We start from the raw sequence: 16,432 nt of genomic DNA, 5'->3' as shown, positions 1-16,432 counted from the left end.
ACTCCACACCATCCTTGAACAAGTGATACTTGTTTTCTTGGCGGTAAAAGACTGCTTTGCAGCGTTACAAATATGGACTACCTAACACCACACCTGAAATATCAAGCGGTACCACATCTAACTCTACTTCGTCAACAAAATTTGTAGTGATTTCAAACTTAAACAAACATTTTCTTGTAACATGTAAACTGGTGTTTCTTGTTATCCATCCCAAAGGGTATGGTTTATAGTGAGGTACAGTTTCAAGATTCAATCTGTTGACTAAGTCTTTAGAGATTAGATTCGCTTGTGACCTACTATCAAAGAGTGTGTTAATCTTGGTGTGTTTAGATATGACCCTAACATGAAATAAATCAATTCGTCTCTTTTAATTTGGAGTAGTAGTAGTGTTACATTTTTGTGAACTAGTGCTTGCAATATCTTGTTTTCCTTTGATTCCCATGACAATGATTTTGTTTTCATCACCTGATTCAGAACCTAAATCTTCTTGAGTGATAGCAGTGGTTTTCTGTTTCCCTTTATTGTTGAACTTATTTGGTCTCATTTCTGGATGCAATTTCCAATAGTGGGCTTCATCATGCCCCTCTTTGGAACAATGTTTGCATGTGATTTTCTCCCCTTCTTTCTTCACACTTGCATTTTTCTTTCCCTTCCATTTTCCACCCTTTTCTTTCTCCTTACCCTTAGGTGGCTTTTTATTACTACTCTCTTCATAAGTGTTCTTTCCTCTAGATTCAAGATGCGTGGCTTGCACACATACTTCATCCAAATTAGTTGGATTGAACATAAGAATAGTGTGTTTAAGATAGGAATGTAAACCCCCAATATATTTCAACAGTGTATCTTGAGAATTCAAATTCACTCCTAATAACAAAGCCCTTTTCCTAAACTTGTGTATAATATTGGACTGTTTGGCCTTTAAGCTGCCTAAAATTTTGCCATCTCATAATGGATTTTTTCATATAGGCTAAAGGATAAAACTGTCTTTTAATTGCAGAAAAAAATTCAACCCAAGTGATGGATATCTTATCATGGATTCTCATTTCATCTTGAGTTTTTGCTTCCCACCAAACTAGTGCAACTCCTTCTAGCCTCAGTGAAACCAACTAGATCTTTATGTCATCTTCTTGAAGGTTCTGAATTCTGCAGTATACCTCCAACTATCGAATTCAATTTTCCAACGTTTCTGCATTCACCTCTCCATTGTACATGGGAACTTCAAATTTTATGTTCAATTTTAGTAATGGAGTTTTTCCTTTTGGGGTTTTGGAATGAGTATGGGAAGTTTTAGAGGTGGTAGTGGGAGATGATGCTATGTGAGATGATGGAGATGATGAGGAAGATGATGCGAATGGTGGATATGGAGGTGGATTTCCACCATTCCCTTTAGAATCCTTCTTCTTATATTTTTTTTCCTTTGAGCTTCTTTCTCCATGTGGAGGTTTAGAACTCTCTCCAACCATTCTAGTGTTCCTCTCTTCATAGAGGACTTTAACCATATCAGTCAAAGTATAGAAAGTTTTCTTAAAATCTTCCTCTTTTGAAGAGGGACCTTCAGGCTCTCTTTTTCTAGACATAATGGCTATGGATTCAGGCTCAGAAATTTGTACTGCTTGTACCTCTTCAATATCAGTTGAAGACAAAAATTGAGGAGTTTCAAGTGCAACTGGAATTTGAACTTTGGGTGGTGGATATTGTAGCCTTGTGGCTCTCCATCTTCTGGGCATTACCTCAAGAGTTGCAACCAATAGCTTCCCTTCTCCTTTCTGCAACTTTGACCTTGTAAGCATCACAATTTTGCAACCATTAAAACTCTAAATGCACAAACTCAAGCAATCAAACAGTTCAACCTTTTCTCTGATACCAACTTGATCTGCTTTTGTATGACTAGTTTTTCTGTGCTAAGAACAATTATAGATTTATAAATATATGCTTGCTTATTTCTCCTTGTGCTGAGGTTTCCTTAGTTGTTTGTGCATACAATCAGTTAAATTTCCTTAAGTTTAAAGTGACATTCATGAGAAAAATAGCTTCAGAAAGAAATACTGAACAAAAAACATGTATAGTGCAACAAACCATCAAAGAGACACATTAACACAGTGTTTTGATGAAGGAGTTCACCCCTCATGGGCTACATCTCCTTGGTCCAGTTTCCATGGCTTGGGCCTCTGTATTAGATCAATGTGGAAAAAATGCTGTTTACAAAGATCTATGGCTCCTGATACCTGCACCAATGTGTTCAAAATATCCAAATTAGCCAAAAATGACTATTGGATCTCTGAAAACTGACTCTAGCTGCTCTGGATATGACCCCCTTCCCTGGTGGCTCTCGACTTTCCCTGAACTTCCCTATGGAAAAATCACCTGTAGAAGCCTTCTATTGCCTTTAAAACCTATACCAATGTCTTTAGAAGGTCGAAATCATCCAAAATTGACTATTAATTTTCCAAAATTGGTTGAAAATTGAGCAAGATATGCTTCATTTAATTTTTCCCTAGGAAACCCTGCTAAATTTGGAGAGACTCCAGTTAAGTCCGCCAAGTTTGGTGGCGGTTCCAGATTTGGTGGCTCCACCATAAATGCCGCCAACTTTAATTATGGATTAATTAAGGCTAAACATGATTAGTAAACTAATCACGCTTAACTGTTGGCGCTGGCCCTTGGTTTTAAAAACTTAGTCGTATGGAGAGGGGGCTGGCTCCCTCCTCTCCGCCACCGGTCATTCCTATAGGGTTAAATATAAGCTCATGGGCATTGTTTTTATATCTGCTGCTAGCTCAGTCGGTATGCAATGGTGTTTGGGAGAGGGAGGTCACGGGTTCAAACCCGCCTCCGCCCATCCCATAATACTTTTACCGTATAATATATGCGCCATATACATTTCGGACTTTGGACTTATGATAAAACATTTAAATGTGAATGCCTTTGGAATATTCGGACTTTGACCGTGCTATATGACTATTTAACATACGCCATGGTATATGTATTATGCAAATTTGGAATTATAGTTCGAAACTATGGTTTGATATTTAATAGTTATTATATATATATATATATATATATATATATATATATAGTTGAAAAAGGAGTTGTCTATAATGCGACTTTTTGAGATTTCGGTGACGGAATCCGGCAGAAGAAATTGAGATGAAATCATGATTTGTTGCAGTTAAAATGGTTTTTTAACTGCATATTCGGATTCAGCACCCTGAAAAACCCCTGGGACGGTTTCATTGTGCAGAAATTAGCTATCAAACTTGGATTCCAATAAATCACTGCCGGATTTTCACCGGAAAAAATCGCCGGAAAAGCTTTCAAAAAGTCGCGTTAAAGACTACTGCGTTGAAAAAACTATATAATATAAATAATAATTATATATAATATATATTTAAATAAAAACAAATTCAAATTCCAACTTAGGATAATTAGGCAATTTTACTTTCACATAGCCAAACTGGCGAATTCGGAGGTGACAATTATCATAGCTCCATTGGGCGAAAACTGAAGAAGATTCCCCTTGCTGACTGAACTGCCATGTCATCATTCTGTCCTATTCTACAATTTTTTTAGTTGTTTAGGAAAATGAACAGCAGGCCTTTTTTCCTTTATCCGGACTCTGTTTTCAGTGAAACGAATTGCGTTGCGATCGTATTTATTAGACGGACGTAATTGTACTATTTTTGAGCCAATATGAGAACTTTGATTTTTGAGCTAAATACTGAGCACCTGATCAATAAATGTTGTAGATGTAGTGCTATGTACATATGGTGTTGTGTGCATGATTGTACAAGTGGTGATGTGTGCATTTGGTGTTGTGTACATGTCATATATGTGGTGTTGTGTGCAGGTGGTGTTGTGTACATGTGGTGCATGTGGCGTTGTGTACATGTGGTGTTGTGTACATGTGGTGCATGTGGTGTTGTGTACATGTGACGTCGTGTACATTTTGTGCACATGGTGTTGTGTACATGTGGTATTATGTACACATTGTACAAGTGGTGTGGTGTACATGTGGCATTGTGTACACATTATGCAAGTGGTGTTGTGTACATGTGATGTTGTGTACACGTTGTGCAAGTGGCACTGTGTATAGGTGGTACTGTGTACATGTTGTACATGTGGTATTATGTGCATGTCGTACATGTTGTGTTGTGTACATGCAATACTACACATGTGCATTGTGTAGTCGTGGCATCGTGATAGGTATATTCATTGTGTTGTACATTGTGTACATATATGTATTGTGTTGTACAACACGTGTAGGTGTATGTATTGTGTTGTGGTGTACACTGGATGTAGGTGTATGTATTGTGATGTGTTGTATAATGAGTATAGGTTTATGAGTTTTATGTCAGGTGTAGGTGTATGTATTTCATGGCATTGTATGTCATGTGTGGTTGTATGTGTGTGATCTACACTATGTGTATGTGCACATGATTGAGGAGAAGGCATTGGGCGTTTGTTGAGTGTGGCAACCGATCCAGAGTGTATACAAAATAAGGACAAATGTAGAAGCTAAGGATTAATTAAAGGATAAATATCATTATTTGATTTCAATTTTATTATGCATGTGATTTATGATTATGGTCTATGATGATTACATGTGATCTATGATTCTGGTTTATGATGGTTACATGTGATTTATGATTTTGATCTATGATAGTTGTGTTTTGAGCTAACCTAATGTGATATGTTTATACATGATCACTTGGTCAAAGATGCTAGATTCACTTGTTGTGACAGGAAGTGAACATAATTTAAAGTATACCTTATTGATGGGCCACCAATGAGGTATGGTTTGAATTTATTTTGAATCTAATGGAAACTATGTGCTTGGTATAGGAAAGCATGAAATGAACGGTTGGGTGGTTGAAATTGAATACAAGAATTAGCAGCATCACTGAAAGGAAATGGAACATGCATCAGTATGTTGGTAAAGCATTCAGGGACAGGGCCATTGTGGGACACTGCCTTGGTTTTTGTATCTTCCGATGCAAGGAAACCTCGCCAAGGGATGGACTTCCCAGGATGGGGGTGCCAACAGAACTTGGAAGGTGTGTGACTGCACATAAGGGGGTGACTGGGTTTCCCAAGGGACTGTGTAGCAGAGAAGGGAAGGCAATAGATATATTTGTTTTGGTCATTAGTATTTTTAGATGGAATGAAATGCACATTGGAAGTGTGCCCTAGAAAAATGAGACGGTAACTGTTCACCGAGAGGACAAGTGGCACATGATTATAGCACTGGACATTAAATGTATATTTGACCTTGTAGTAGATTCTGGACTTCCTGGGAAGGAGGTGAATCCTAGTATTACTTTGAGGGTGGAGGTGTGAGCCTTTGGATTCCCTTGTTGTGGATGCAAGCATTGTATCCTTTTATTTGTTGGTTGAAAAAATGTGCATATGTAAATATTATTGTAAATATTATATCGAGCTAGATTTATAAATCTCCATAGAAAGTATGATTTCTTGTTGGGTGAAGAAAATGTGTATGTGTGTATATGTGGTTATTATTGTAAATATCACAATGAGTTGTGTTATAAAGCTCTAGTAAATGGTATTTTTGTCATGTTTTAGTAGATGGTCATTGTAAATACTGTAACGAGCTATGCTATAAAGCTCCATGGGTAATATGTTTTGTTTTCAGCGGTCTTGTTGGTTATAGGTGTCGTTGAACACCAAGGATGGTGTTTTCCCAAGGGGAGGGTTTTGTAACAACACTGGTTAAAAATTCATGTAAAAATATATAAGACCATGGTCATGGGACACATATTCCAAGATGAATGGTGGGAAAAACATCCTAGTGGGTGTTCATTTTGGTTATTATGACTAAGGAAATTGGCAAAGGAAATGGAAAAGGATTTGGAAAGCAAAGAGGCATTTATTGGCATCTTATTTATGAAAAATAAAGGAAATTAGGAGAAAAGGAAGGTGAAAGGTCACAGGTTGCATGTGAGGAGGAACTTGAAGGAAAATAATGGAAAATGAAGAAAATAGAGGCTTCATTAAAAAAAAGGCTTCTACGAATCACTGGGTAAACTTGGTCAGTTTAGTTTTCGAGTTCTCTCTCTCTATTCTCTCTCTCTCATAATCTTGGACACTTAGAGTTTTCTTGGAGCACTCTTCGAGAGTGTGGCATACTTGGAGTTTTGGAGCAAGAAGGCAAAGGAAGAGCAGAAAATCACGAGAGGACATCGGGATCAGCAACTACAACGAGTTTTTCATGTAGGTACCTAGTTGCATGTATGTTTTTCTCGCTAGTGTTGGCATGCATGGAATATGCATGTGGTTTATTGGTCATGATCTGTCATTGGCATGGACAATTTCCTAGATTGATAGTGGATTCTCCTAGCCTTTCCATTTCCTAGATAGCCATGGTGTTGTGGGTTCATTTCTTTGTTTTTTTGGTTGGTTCTCATGTTTCCTTTAGCTTGAATTGAGTTACTAGTCCTCGAAGCTGAGTTGGAACAAAAAGTCTTGATCCTTGGAAGGCTTGGGTAGATACTAATATGATGATGGTTTTGTGATGTCCGACCATGAGGTGGAATCACTGTTTTATGGGTTGATGTGCTTTGGCCTCTGGAAGCCCTAGATGGTTTTGATTGATGTGTTTTATGAGATCCCACATTCATGTTTGGAATATGACATAGGTGTGACTCATTGAAGAGAGATTTGGATCAGCCATGTCTATGGTCAGGTGGAATGTAGTAGTCCCATACTTAGTTGGCTTTTGCATCATTAATATGAGGTTATTTCTCCTTATTATCTCATGCGTATTATACTAGTTTATATGTCGATTACATGGCTGATGTATCCTTGGTATTTATGTTGTTATTATGCTAGTTATGAACAAGTATTATGATAGTGGATATGTATGGCTCTCATCATGTTTTTACTTGTGAATGAATGAACAATGTATCCATGGCCTAATGGATGAAACTATAGCTAATGTGTTGAGGCATCAATGCTTCTTAGTGATTCTAAGATGAGTATGAGATCCTTATCCTTAGATTTGTTGTTTACACCTATAGATTACATATGTAATATGTTTGACGAAATTCGTGTCATGGCTAGAAGGGGTCCAGTCAAGTGATTGTTTAAGTAATTGTAATTGTATCATCATTCCATTGTTATCTTTCTGTTCTGAAGGTATCATTGAATTCTAGGCAGTGACCTAGGCTATGGGCTTGTAAAATTGGCTCAAATCCTAGGGACGTTGGCACAACATTGAGCAAAATAGTCCCTGGACGCTGGCATACCATGCTGTGGGAGTGTTCAGAGCCCTCTAGATGCATGCATGCCCATATCATGGGAGCGTCTAGGGTTAATTGGTCTAAAAAGTCAATGAGACCCAAGGGTTGGTTACCAGAGAGGTTGGGATGGTTCTTGGGAGTCCTGTTGCTGATGTGGAAGGTTTGTATGGTGTGTTTCCATCGTTTCTACTTCCTTAATGTGACTTAGGAGGTCAAATCATATCATAATAACTTCTCGTCGCATGTTTTCCCCAGTTGGCCAGTTACTTGGGTAGATTGTTATAGACATTTTTGTGCCTTGCATCACTGAGCATGAAATGTCAATAATCAAGGGATCCAAAGTCCCTAAACATGTTGTTCCTACCCCTAGAGAAACAAGGCCAAGTAACCACAACAATTCACAAAAGTTCTCCACCTGAAAACACTCAAAAACAAGGCAATTTTGGATCATGTCAACTGCTCCACTGAGCATCTGCGCTGAATGTCAACTGCTCCACTGTCTACCTGCGTTGAATGTCAACTGCAAAGAAGGCTACCTGCGCTGAGCGAGTTTGGACAAGTGGCAGAGTCATTCCTCAAGGTGTCAATGCCCAGGAAGCTTCCAAAATGACACTTGGATCAGGGAATTCGACTGGTGATGAGTAAGAAGTTCCAAATCTCCAAGTGGAAGCAAGAACCTCCAAGTGGACTCAAGAACTGAAGTGGGAGAGGACACTAGTCAGTTTTATACCAGCCTAAAGCTGACTCATCCTCTCTCCAAAACTCCTATATATAGATCTCTCTCCATGAGGTCAAGGGAGGCTGGAATTTAGTATTTGCAAAGAATTGCTGTTGGTTTGTGGCTAGAAATATTGGGTGTGTTATGATTTGAAAGGAGCTGAAGAAGGAATTCCATTCTGCTGGGAAGGAGATGCTGGGTTGGAGTCCTATGGGTTGTATCTCTTCCTGAACCCTGTTACTTTCAATAAAGCTATCTTGATTCTTTCCTATATGCTGGTGTATTTTGTATGATTGCATTAGTATATTTGATTTACTTCTAATCCTGAATCATTTATGAATATGTATATTTGCCTTTGTATTGTGTCCTTCTCTTGTTGCAAGTAGCTGTTCTCTTGTCACAGGTAGCTGTTCTCTTGTGATCTCGTGGGATTCAAGTAGCTGTTCTCTTCATCAAACGAGGAGGCAAGTAGCTGTGGACATACAAAGAGAAGAGGATCTAGTTCGAGGGACAACCGGAAGACAACGGTAAGTCTACCGATCTCCCCTCTTTCACATTTCATAAAGGAAGAAATCATAATAGCTGTATTCGTTTGTTGCTAAGGCGCTGTCACACCTTAGGTGGATAGGATCGTCCTAAATAGGCATTTTCCCCACAACAAATTGGCGACTCCGCTGGGGAGGAACTTGTTTATTCATTTCATTTGTGTTTCCGTCATTTGTTTACTTCATAGACTTGACAGCAACTCTTGAACTGCATCTTTCCCGGATGCAAAGTAAAAGTTGCTGCTTTGATCCAGTATGTTGGACTTGTCTATGATCTAAACTAGATCCACAAATGATTTGATTGATCCTTGTGATAGTCTATAGTACCCTATCAAAGCATCCCTCTGTTTATACCTTGCTTGTGTTTCTGATTTGGCCTGAAACAGTTGATTTTTGAGCATTTTGTGACCCAGAAACCAAGAGAAACGAGAGTTTCTCTCTTCAGCGCAGGCACTGTGAAGGCAATCTGCATTTCAACGTAGGTCCCGAAGGGGCTACCTGCGCTGAATGTCAAACTGACAGTGTTGGACCTGCGCTGAACCAGTGTGGCCTTGAGCAGCTGGGGTTCTTTGTCCTTTCTTGCCCTGTTTTGATCTCTGTTTTTTGCAGCCTTTAACCAGCATAGGTACTAGCCTGATAACCCTTTTCTTTGCCTGAATTCCGCCCCATTTTTGTACAAAAAGATTGTGAATGTTTTTATGTGTTTGTGGCGTCATTTACAGTCTTCCTTTGCATGAGTAAAGTAGTCTTTCTGTAGCCTTTGATTCAGATCTGATTGAGAGTGATCTTAGAAGAGAGTTCATTGGCTGTTTGTTCAGATTGATTATAGTTTTACTTTTGCTTATTGGTTTGAATTTGTCTCTTTCAAAGTATCAAAGCAAGTCTTTATTTCGAAAATCGCAAAGTGATTGTAATCTCTTCTACTCTTGTTGATTTCGAAGAAAGTGAACTTGTTTATTTTGATCATTGTAAAAGCAAATTCAAAGTTGTGCAAAAAGCTTTCTTTGTAGGCATTTATACTAAGAAAGTGAAAACAAACACCTGCATTGTGCATTTTGCATTTGATAGTTTGCATGTTGGATTTAGGGAAAGTGCATTAGAGTGTGCTGATTGCTCTTTGAGAAAAGATAGTCGCTCTCTTTTCCCTTAGTAGCTAGGATTTTCAAAGTTGAAAGATTGTAAAGCTTGCTTATCATCTTAGACTGCATTTAGGAATTTGTATCATACATCTCGTGGTGAACCTTGAAAGGCAAACTTTAAAAAGATCAACCTAAAATAAACTGAATGAACCTAACAACGCTTTGTAACATAACGCACAACATAGAGGTCTAGGCTAGAGACGTGTTCCGACGTCGTTAAGCCTAGTGACTGTCGATCTCTAAGAAGGTGGGTGATTCCTCCTGAGAGACGGTAGCGCTAGTACGGATTTGTGCTCCCACGTACCGTCGCGTATATATTGGGAGACCCCTATAGGCATATATCTTTTATCCTTAGGAAACCGTGTCGGCCGCCCTACTGATCGCAATGCAGTGAACACAGCATTCACGAAGATCGACCACCCGTACCGTAAAACGTATTCTGTGGTTTTGCGAAAAGTTTGGCACACCCTCTGCCTAGATCTCCAGAGCAGTTTCTTTTGGCCTTTTTCAGACTCTATAACAGAAAAAGTCCATCCGAGCATTTGTCACTTCGGGCTTGTTAAAACATCGAAGGAGACTAGAGTCATCTTTAGCTTTTTCTCGACTCTTTAAAACTGAAAAAGCAAGTTGTGTCTAAAAAGCGTCGTTAACAATTTATTTTAAACGGAACAATCACCCTTTAATCCTGCGTTGATCTTTAGGTTGAAAAGATGGAGCACACCAACCAAGGAGTTCCCTTGGGTGGAAATCCTAGTCCCTTCTCCTCTTGGGGAGATGTTGGTGCGCCCCACATGGCCACATTGTCGCTTCCAGGATTGACAATTGGCCTACCAGTTTGGCTCTTTTCGACCAATGTTGTTCAGAATACCACCACTCCTGAACAGTCGTGTCAACAGTTAGATCAGACAAGAGTTGCCTCCCAGCCTTCCACTTCGTCTTCCTCCCCTCCTTCCTCTTCGCTTGACGGAATTGGTCGATCAAAAAATCAGGTTCCTAAGGAGAAGAAGGAGAAGAAGAAGAAAGAAAAGAAGAAGAAGGAGCCTAAGGCGACTGGGGGCAAACAAGTGTCATCTAACAAAAATCCACACACCGCACTCGTAAGGCCTAAATCGCCATGCGTCATATGCAGGGGAGACCATTTCCATAGAGATTGTCCCTGTATCCCACGGATACTAAGAGACTGGTCCCCCCATTTGCACAATTCGGGAGCATCGACCTCTGATAGCCATGTCGATTGCTCGCCGTCAACTAGTGGGAGTGAAGCTCCAGGACAGAATGGGAAAGTTAAATTTCCCTGCAGACTGTGTGAAGGCGATCACGCCATCCACCGTTTTCCCTTCTTAGACGAGGCAAAAAGAGTTCTGGAAGATTGCCCGATTTTACGAGTGAATCTTCCTCCTGGATATCAAAGACTCCTGCCAAGTCCCTCACTAGTCGAGAATCCGGATGAGCCACTTAGATGGTCAGCCGAAGCACCTGTCATTGAAGAAGAACCATCTGGATCCATGCCTGACGAAAGTCAAAAGGTTGATACGGCAGTTGACCCGGTTTTGCCTTCAGAGGCTCCATCTTCGAATGACACCATCATAGAGGAGAATAAAGACGACACCATCCAGGTTCTCTTCATCAACACTGACTCTGATGATCAAGGGGGCAATGCCACCATTCCTTTGTCGCAGGAAGGAAGTTCATCAGAGCGCCATCCGGCCGTATATTCGGTCCCACCACCAAGCAACTTGGTTGTGTCCTTTGATTAGAACCAACTAGGCAGACCCCGGTTGCCGGCCAGTGTACCATTCAGAATTATTTGTCAAATATACAGAATGGTAATGGCTGGCACTATCATTGATGAGGGGGCATCTGTGAGTATCCTTTCCTCTATTGCTTGGAAAGCGCTTGGTTCACCGACGCTTTTACCTGAGATGAGAAATCTATCAGGTTTTGATAAAGGAACCAGTCGACCTTTAGGGATCCTCCCCAATGTGCCTATAACATTGAAAGGGAAGACCGTTCAAATGAACGTGATGGTCGTTCAAGGACCCTTGGATTATAACCTACTCCTTGGACGAGACTATATATATTGCATGGGAGCTGTAGTCTCCTCACTCTTTAGAGTAATGTGTTTTCCGCATGAAGGAAGAATGGTCAAGCTCGTGGACCAACTTTCGTTTCCCGGATCACACATTGCAAATAGTCATGTGCCATCCCTAAATGGTCTATTCATGCAAGAAGTGTCTCAACCCACGGTCCGTCCTCCTGATGAGCGCGAGTAATCCGGGAGGATATGACTGGAACCCAGGGGGCATGCATCCTGGCCTGCTTCGGCAGGGAAACTTTGGGTATAGGGTAGGTTTCCGCGGGAGAATATGACTAGTCCGTACCCCGTCCGTGGTTGGAAGAGGGGTTGTTCTAGAATAAGATTCTTTTGTCAAAGTTACGTGTTTGGCACCAGTCATTCACCCTTGTCTATTTCGGTAGACATTGCCGAGGAAGTGTTTTGTTTGAAAGATTAACGAGACAATCTTTGGGTAACCTGAAAGAGGTAAGCCTCTCTCGATTAAAACAAATGTTTTGGCGGAGGGTAAGTAGAGGTAACCTTGAAATTCTGTTTTATACCTGGGGGCATGAAAACCTTTTGGAGTGCAAGCAAGGGGCGACTATTTATTTTTTAAATTTTTAGGTCCTCCCTTTAAACCTGTAGGTCTAACCCTTTAAACTCGTAGGATTAGCCGTTTCCGAACTTGCATAAAGAAAGGATGGGGAGCAAAGCTTAGTGAGATGAAGCTCCATAAAAAATAGAATCTTGATGAGACACTCTTATCAAAAGACTGGGTAATCGAGCAGTTTTAGCATAAAGTTCATGCTCGTTAAAAAATAAACGCAAGATCCGAGCAGTTTTAATGCGGTCTTCATGCTCGTTAAAAAATAAATAAAAGCAGTGAGCAATGTTTCCTCCAGAGTTTAAGCTCATTTTTAAATAAAAAATGAACCTATCCCGGTAAATAACCGTTGTGATCGTAAATTTATCAGCCATAAAAGCCTTGGTCGTGTTTGCACCTGCCACCTCCATTTTCATTTGGCCGATCGTTCACCTCCATATGATTGTTTACCCATTTTGAGGAACAGCTGCGAAGAGTGATTTCACCTAGCCATCCTTGTGACACTACCGTGATTGGAAAATTCCAACCTGTACCTGGAATCAGTTGCTATCCCTGTTGATCACTCGTTCCTCAAAAGACGAGTCTTCTTTAAGCTCTTTTCATCTGACTCGTAAAATATGAAAAGATTGCTGAGTTTTGGCCTTCCAGCTCGTTAAAGGACCGGAAGAGCTATCCCTCCTCTAGATTTTAATCTTTTTGGACCTGAGGGATTATTGCACAAAAAGATCGAGCGCTTGTTTTGTTCGGCTCGTTAAAGATATCGAAAACTCATCCCTTTTGTATTGTTTTATACTTTTTCGGACTTAAGGGATTAGATGACGAAAAAGGAATTTTGGAGTTAACTTTACGTACCTTTTCAGACTCTCTAAAAATGAAAAGGACCGAGTTATCTTTGTCGTTAGACTCGTTAAAATGATAAATAGCGACAAACTTGTCTTTAGACGAGAACGAGTTTCCTTATCGCTAGGCTCGTTAAAACATAGCGATGGGCTTGCCCGAAGGGCAGGTTATAGAACAAGCATATGTTATCCTCCTTAAGCTTGACAAAAATAAAGAGGTACTGGTCAGCAATGACTAGGGAAAAATTGGGAAAGATTCAAGAAAACTTTGATGGTAGCAGGTCGCTCTTGAACATGACACTTTTCCTCCGTATCACATTCAGGTTGGGTTGTTTCATTCACCGGTCACATCACCATGGTCTTGCCATACCATCCATATTTGGGGTAATGCTACCGATCCATCGCATCAGTGTTGCCACATGTTCAAGAGAAGTCATTCAGAAAGAGTCAACCGGGTCCCATCCACTGCCATACATTATCCTTCATCCATTCATGACCGCCACCCTGAATCATATATCACAGATTGTTTTCACCTCCATTAAAATCATTAGCTCCGTTCCGTGTCACTGATGTGGGATTCATTAAGGACCTCCTTTGACGGATCGCTCCTTGTCGACATCAGCTCATTATCCAAGGAGTTGATCTAGGAACACCCCCTTCAGTACTTTGAAGCTTGCATGCCTCAATGGCAAGTTTCTCACTTCCGGCGACAGGTATACATCAATGACCTTCGACCAGAAGATTTTGCGTGGTGTTCGACGCCAAGTCCTTTATTCACACCACGTGAATTGTACTACAGTACCTTGAGGGTCATTATCATTATCGGTGATTCCTCTCGCGCTTGTTAACGGTTTACATCATTGACCGGTAATCAAGCGATGTCTTTCCATGTTCGACTTCAGCGCAATTCTCACATGGATCGACTTGTACTTAGAGTGAAGATCGAACGGGTTTGAAGACCCCGGATCTAGTTTCATCCATCCGGGCTGCGATATATATATTCAGGAAAAATAAAGACATTTGACATGTACATCATTGCAGCAGATGATCATCCTACTTAAAGGATGATAATTTCACTAAAATTATCAGTCTACCATCAGAAGATCGTCTGTTCTATGTACAAAAAATGAATTTATAAAGCTGAGCATGGGAATGCCCGCCTCAGCTAGATCATGAAAGCAGTATGAATCATAATGTATTGTATTGTATTTTATTACAGGTCTCCTCCCAGCAGATGGATGAACTTCAGACCCTCCTGGATAAAGCATTTCACCCGATAAACGGCCTCATACTTTAGGGGGCAACTGTTATAGACATTTTTGTGCCTTGCATCACTGAGCATAAAATGTCAATAATCAAGGGATCCAAAGTCCCTAAACATGTTGTTCCTACCCCTAGAGAAACAAGGCCAAGTAACCACAGTAATTCACAAAAGTTCTCCACCTGAAAACACTCAAAAACAAGGCAATTTTGGATCATGTCAACTGCTCCACTGAGCATCTGCGCTGAATGTCAACTGCTCCACTGTCTACCTGCGTTGAATGTCAACTGCAAAGAAGGCTACCTGCGCTGAGCGAGTTTGGACAAGTGGCAGAGTCATTCCTCAAGGTGTCAATGCCCAGGAAGCTTCCAAAATGACACTTGGATCAGGGAATTCGACTGGTGATGAGTAAGAGGTTCCAAATCTCCAAGTGGAAGCAAGAACCTCCAAGTGGACTCAAGAACTGAAGTGGGAGAGGACACTAGTCAGTTTTATACCAGCCTAAAGCTGACTCATCCTCTCTCCAAAACTCCTATATATAGATCTCTCTCCATGAGGTCAAGGGAGGCTGGAATTTAGTATTTGCAAAGAATTGCTGTTGGTTTGTGGCTAGAAATATTGGGTGTGTTATGCTTTGAAAGGAGCTGAAGAAGGAATTCCATTCTGCTGGGAAGGAGATGCTGGGTTGGAGCCCTATGGGTTGTATCTCTTCCTGAACCCTGTTACTTTCAATAAAGCTATCTTGATTCTTTCCTATATGCTGGTGTATTTTGTATGATTGCATTAGTATATTTGATTTACTTCTAATCCTGAATCATTTATGAATATGTATATTTGCCTTTGTATTGTGTCCTTCTCTTGTTGCAAGTAGCTGTTCTCTTGTCACAGGTAGCTGTTCTCTTGTGATCTCGTGGGATTCAAGTAGCTGTTCTCTTCATCAAACGAGGAGGCAAGTAGTTGTGGACATACAAAGAGAAGAGGATCTAGTTCGAGGGACAACCGGAAGACAACAGTAAGTCTACCGATCTCCCCTCTTTCACATTTCATAAAGGAAGAAATCATAATAGCCGTATTCGTTTGTTGCTAAGGCGCTGTCACACCTTAGGTGGATAGGATCATCCTAAATAGGCATTTTTCCCCACAACATAGATGTGGGAGGAGGGTGTTACAATGTTACAATAGTGCCAATGTAATTTTAGTTCAGCTCACTAGTCTAATTAGCACAACATTACAACCTTACAAAAATCACAAAACAATTGACCAACTAGCCCACGAACCAATACCCAGAAATTAGCCAATGAAATACTAAATGACATTAAATCCAACCATTTTTTTTTGTAAGGTTGGTAAGGCTACATCTTTAACATGTAGGTTTTAACGATGTACAAAAATTACATGCAAATGAATTCTTAAAAAACAGAAAGTATACAATGGCGAGAAACACAAAACAAATACACAGAGATTTTCCTCTGGATCTCAAAATCGTGACACCCAGATTAATTTTTCATTATATTCCTATTGTAGCGGTTATAAACACCCTCCGAATTTTTTCTCATGCTTCCTTTTGGAGCCTCCATTATAAATCACAACAACTCATCTCACATTGATCCAGTTACTAGTGTTTCAACTGAGCTTTATTCTTTCAATCTTGGCATGTGTTTTCTCACTTAGATCTATTTCTAACCCACAATCCGATCTCTTGACTTGGTATTTTGACATTTCCACTCTTTCCTTAGAGAACTATGCAATCCTTGAGGCCCACTAGCCTTGCTCTTGGGAATTGCGCAATCTTGACTAACAGTGGGCCTTGTGCCTAGGAAATGCATAGAACTGGATGGCAACCAACCTTGAGTTGGGAAATTGCTTAGAACATGAGGGGTATCCTAGAGCCACTAAGCTTTGAAATTGTGCGGAACCAACTATGCTCAGAAATTGCACAATGCATGAGCCAAAGACTTACCCTGTTCTTCCCAGAACTGTGCAATCTCTCCGGGAATGCACGAGCCAGAGAGTT

The sequence above is a fragment of the Pinus tabuliformis genome, chromosome 1_2 (assembly GCF_031772625.1).
Source record: "Pinus tabuliformis cultivar Carrire ecotype Pingquan chromosome 1_2, CPIR1, whole genome shotgun sequence".
Lineage (NCBI taxonomy): Eukaryota > Viridiplantae > Streptophyta > Pinopsida > Pinales > Pinaceae > Pinus > Pinus tabuliformis.
Note: the sequence above shows the minus strand (reverse complement) of the source record.